Here is a 6,058-nt window from a genome sequence, read left to right as displayed (position 1 = left end):
AAACTCAAAACCACTCTGCAAGTGGAAAAAGGACAATGACTCCTTGGTCTAATAACTCATGGGGGATGATATGAACCCACAAATAGCAAAGAGGCTCAAGGGTACAACTAAGCAAAGAGGCAGGAGAAAATCTTGATTGCGTACCCCTGAGAGATCCTCCAGAGTTAACACATATGGGAACTGAATCTTCCAGGGATTGTAAACAGCAACAGGTATCCTCTGACCCTAGCTGAAGCACATCTTTAAGTTGCAGATTAATCTGCATGTGAGCAGGGCAGATTGTAGTGTGATGGGTTGGTCATCATGTCCTCCATTTTTCCCATGTTGGGTGCCAAGTAAGGGTCACATGAGAGGCTTACCCCGGGGGGGTTCTTTCAGGCTATGCTGGGCACTTTAGATAAGAGTTGCTGCATTACACATGGGGTCCCTTTGCTGGAACAGATGACTGACTTGAGGGAACTCTCTTAATGTACTGTTATGGAAATGATTAAGAGCTCCAATCGAGCCCAAGGTTATCTGCTGCTGTCTCTAATTTGAAAAGTGTTGATATGCATGCATATAAAAGTAAACACTCTGAGACACGCTCAGTAGCATTACTGTTACACTTCTAATTTATTCAAGGCGGTGTTAATGTTTTATACACACAAATACGTCATTGCTATGTTAGTCAAATAGGTACATCTCATTGGTTAAGAAGGAGAATGTTCATAACGAGGTCTGGCTGATCTTTGGTTTTATCTTCAGTTCCGCGTTCTTCTGATGTGTGGGATGTAGGGGGTACCCGCCATCTTGAGAAAATATAGGAACAGAGCAAACCTGTATACTTATATAATGAGTAAGGAGAAAAATATGTATGCACATAAGAAAATAGACATTTTCAGATTACTATTATTATTATCTACATCACATTCCTTCACAATCCCCCCTAAAATGACTATTTTTTTTTTTTTTTCTGTCCCTAATACTAAAGGTCCTACTTTTTAGCCTGGCCCTTCTCCTCAGCAACTCTTTTAGGCTGTATATAGAATTGGGCAGCAACTGTTCACTTCCCTCCTCGATACAGCTGGAGATGTGCAGTCAGGCGCTATCTATCCCTATAACCCTATAGGATTGTGAGATTTTGGACAGGCAGTGACTGTAGAGGAGTGAACGGTTTGTCATCTTCCATCATAAGGAGGTCCTCTTCTTCTTGGTGGAGAAATGTAGGTGTGCTATTGTCTACAGCCTTGCTCATTAACTTTTTACAAAAGGTAGAATACAGCATACAATCAGGGCTAAAAGAACCAGGATTATTAATACCGTTACCCGTATCTGGGCGAGCACCTTCTGCCACCCACTCATCCAGCTAAAGTATTGATCCCATGGGTCTGTGATACCTGAGTTCTTCTTCAACTCCAATGACAGATCTTCTAATTTCTTTATAGCTAAAGTAACCTTACCATTTGGGCCAATATTATCAGGAATGTATGTACAACAGGTTCCCGTTTTTTCCTATGATTTTACAAAACACCTCCTTTCCCAGCTAGCACCATGTCTAAGGCCATCAGGTCCTGGAATGTCATGTAGGAAGTGGGGGCTAACTGGTCAGCAATTCCCTGGAGGGCATCTTTAGTGTAATTTACAAATCTCTGTTGGTTATAATATGTGTAGTGTCAGGTCACCTAGAGGCTGGGTGACAGATGCACACTGTTGGGATCAGGAATGCACCGCAAGGTAGTGGTCCCTACGGCTGACTGCTGCGGATTGAACCCTGGGAGGTTCAGGGATCAGGTCTACTGGATCACTGACACAGATCCCACTGGGAGCTAGAGCATAGATTCCCCAGGGCGCGGAGTCTAAGAGCCAGCAGGTGTTCACCAGAGCCTCTAGTGGTGAGGATGGACTGCGCTGCAGTCTGGCTCCAGGTCGCGGCCCCCAGGGTCTCACAGCTCACGCGCGCCGTAGACTACAGGAGAAGAGGAAGGAGACAGCTGGCTGGAACATCAGGGTCACAGGCAAACAGGGATGGTCGGGAACAGGCCAAAGTCGGTAACAGGAATCAGATGTAGGAAACACAGCAAGTACACACAGAGGCTAACACACAGTGGTTGATCAGCACTGCTGGCTTGCAGTGCACAGGTTAATATAGGGTTCCCTGATAGGGCCTGGGGTGGGGCCATGCTTATAGGAGAGGTTACAAAAGCAGTCTGGTGAGGGTCAGCTGGTCTCTAGAGATGAACACATGGAGACAGGTATGCTGATCGACAAACTCTATTGCATAACCATGACATGTAGTTAATCCAATCTACATTCTTGCTGACAGTTGTTATGGGGATCAAAGACTCAAAACCAGCTTTTACCAGATCTCTGGCTTTAAACTCATCAGGGACCCCCCTTGTAACCCCTATGACATGTATGTATACATGAGGATCAAAGCTTCCGGAGAGAGCTGCTCGCTTCCTCCTCTGACTGTGTGCTGGGTCAGTGTATGTATCAGGGGTATCTCTGGTTAGGATATGGGGGCTTTCTATTTTCATCTTTTTTGTCTAATGCACTCTGTGGTCGCCCAGTCTGGCCCTGTGTTCCAACCCACTGGCCCCCACAGAAACCACAACTCTGTCCCCAGTAACTGTCTGTGTGGCATACATATATGTCCTTACCGTCAGGGATATCACTGTACCAATGGCATCACCATGAAGGGTCAAACGGACAAGGTACTATGTCACAGTAATCTAAGGTAAAGGTAGTCACATGTGTACCTGAAGAGTTACACCAAAATGTAATTATGTTATCATTTTTGTGATGGCCACCTCCTGGGCCCCTCCCCCCTAGATCAAACAGAAAAAGGATATGTAGCACCCGAAAACACGCTCTCCTGCAGTGATAAGCATGCATTCGGGTGTTCTTCCTGGCCAACTTGACTGAGGTGGCTGTGGTCACCAAAACTTGGAATGGACCATCATAACTTGGCTCAAGGATCTCCAGACAGTAGTTGGTGTGTTCCTGTATCTAATTCAGGATCTGGAATGGAAGAAAACACCTGGACATGCATTCAGGTTAATTCTCGTGATAATGTGGTTACATAATTAGTCAACACATCAGACTGTAACTGTAACTGTTGTGGAAAGTAACAACCGAGTCTGGGAGCTGAACCAAACAAAATTTCATAAGGGGATAGGGCATGTTTCCCCTGGGGGTGTGTCTGACACTGAACAGGGCAATGGGCTAACTTTCTGGCCAACTCATGGTAGTCTCTTGGGCCATCTTTAACATCCTGTTTTTAGTGTCCCATTCATCCTTTCTACCTTCCCGCTACTTTGAGGGTGGTATGGGATGTGTAGTGCCAACTGAACCCCAGTGCTGCCCAAATCTCTTTTGTAAGGGTTGTTGTTAGGGCTGGTCCCTGATCTCTCAATATCACCTCTGGGACCCCAAATCTACATACTATCTCACTCAGTAGTTTCTTAGCTGTGGTCCTGGCAGTCGTGACCACTTCCACTAGGGCGTTTTCAAATCTGTCACTTCTTGGCACTTGAGAATGATCAATTTGCATCCTCTGGAATGGGATATAGGGCTTTTGCCAGGTGCTTCTTCTGTGCTTCTTCTGTGCATCCTGGGTTACATTTGGTGCAGATAATGCATGATCTGCAGAAGTTGTCGGTCAGTGGAGTAACTCTTGGTGCAACACTTGTTGATAAGAGAGTTCATAAAAGTCTTTGTCAAGTGGGCAGCTCCATGTGCCCATTGCACCACAGCTGGGTACATACTCCTGGGTAGACAAGGCTTCTTGTTGCACTCGAATAGTCCATTTCTGAGAGTTGCTCCTCTCCGTTTCCAGCTTTCCTTCTTATCCGGACTTGTTGTTTCCTGTAGTTCTTTTAGATAAACTCTGTCCACTGGGAAAGTCTGTAAGGTAAACACGGGGTGGTCTTCTTCTACCACCCTGCTGTCCACTTCCCGTGGACCACCAGCTGTCTGTTTGGCAGCTGTATTGGCTCGATGATTGCCTTAAGCTTCCTTTGAGTTCATTTTGTCGTGTGCTTTTACTCAGAATAGTCACTTGGGTTGGGAGAAGCAAGGCATCAATCAAGTTTTCACAGGTGTTCCTGCAGCCATCAGGAATCCTCTGTTCTAGATAACACCATAATCATGGGCAATGTTGAAAGCATATCTTGAGTCCATATGAATGTTGGCTCTTTTTCCCTCTGCCCATTTACATGCTGTAGTAAGTGCTTACAGCTCTGCCTCCTGTGTAGACATCACCAGTGGTAAGGCTTCAGCTTGTAGAACAGTGTTTTCAGTGGTGACCGCGTGTCCTGTGTGGTCATGGGGTGACAAGTCAAGACTCTACTCCTCCTCCTTTCCCCCCTCGAGAAGTGGAAGAAGGGTGGTAGGGTTCAGTGTTTGACAACTTAATAGAGTAATGCTGTCCAGTAGGAGGGAAGACAGGAGTCTCAAGTGTCTGGTAGTGGACAAGTGTTTCGGCTGGATCTTGGTTGAATATGGCAACAACGTCATGGGGAGCAAGCAGAACGAGGCAGTGTCCGAGGACCAAGTTCAAAGTTTTGTCAAGCAAGGCTTGTATAGCAAATCCAGCTCGCAGACACAATAGGCCTCCTCTTGCTACCGCATCCAGCCGACGGGAATAATATCCTACGGGGCGTAGGCTGATGCCGTGTGATTGGGTGAGTACACCTGCAGCATGTCCCAGACGTTCGGATACAAGGAACTTGAGCATTTTGCCGTAGGCTGGGAGCCCTAGCGCCGGGGGTGGCGCACTTAAAGGCTTCAAACTTTAGATATTTCTTCAGGAGACATCTGGAAGGGTCTGATTGCAGAGCATCAGTAGGAAGGCTTCTGGAATCCATGCTCTGCACTAGGAAATTAGTCCAAGGAAAATGACAGGTGTTGAGCACCACTGCAATTTGGGCTTTGAGGCTCTGCAGCCCTGGTTGGCAAGATAGCACAACAGGCTTTCTGAGGTGACTTCAACAGGGGGTAAGTCAGCTGCACGAAGGAGAAGGTCATCAACATGTTGGAAGAGAATCACTTCCGGGTGTTCCTCTTGTCATGTGTCAAGGATGATAGCCATAGCTTTTGCAAACTGGCTTTGAAAGTTCTGTGCCCCTTGTGGCACAACTGTTTAGGTATGTTGCCGTTTCTTTCCGTGGATGAATGCAAAAAGGTACCAGCAGGAGGGGTGAGGGTGGACACTGAAGAAAACGTTTGTAAGGTCCACCTCTGTGAGGTATTTTGCAGTCAAAGGCATCCACAGTAGGTATCTGGTTCTCTTTTTAGGATTCTCTTCTTGGGGTTATTGTGTGGTTTCCGGGGCAATGAAGCGCCCTCTTTTAGCTTGACTGAAACTGGTGGCACCTTTAAGTGACCGTTGTCTTCCGGTCCTGTGGACCATAGGCACGCAGGGATTCTGTCAAGTACTTCCTGCAGTATTGAACTTGAAGTTTTTGCTTCATTAAGTGTCATCAGGAGAGGCAGAGAACACAAAGCAGATGAGTCTTCTAAAGATAGGGGAGTATGTAACTTCATCCCCCCTTCAGGCGTGTCCTGATTGAGGCCTGTAGTCTGGACAACACATCAGCTCCTAGTAGATTCAAGGGACATGTAGAGGACACCATAAATCTGGCAAGCAAATCAGGAAGTGGACTGGAGCGGGGCACCCCATCCATTCCTACGCAGGAAACATCAATACTGGAAAGAAAAGAATTATTAGGCAGATTCACCGCCCTCAACACACTTTTGGCTGCACCCCTGTCAATGAGGAAAGTGGTAGGTTTTTCGTCTGGGACATCTTGGGGCTCTGCATTCTTTTCTAAAGTGACCCCGTTTCCCACAGTTGTAACAGATGATCCTTTCCCTAGTATTGGGCAGTGGTGGTGGACTAGTGTAGGCGGGATCTTCGTCATGGGTTACCATGAGGGGCGTTGGTTTTTTACCTTTTTGATTTTCTATACCTCTGGTCACCAACAATAAATCAGACATTTTCATTGAATGGTATTCAGGGCGGGCCACCATCAGGCCTTTTCTGATATCCTCTCTGAGCCCTGAAACAAAAGCAGTT

This window comes from Aquarana catesbeiana, linkage group LG05 (genome assembly GCF_042186555.1).
Source record: "Aquarana catesbeiana isolate 2022-GZ linkage group LG05, ASM4218655v1, whole genome shotgun sequence".
Classification (NCBI taxonomy): Eukaryota; Metazoa; Chordata; class Amphibia; order Anura; family Ranidae; genus Aquarana; species Aquarana catesbeiana.
Note: the sequence above shows the minus strand (reverse complement) of the source record.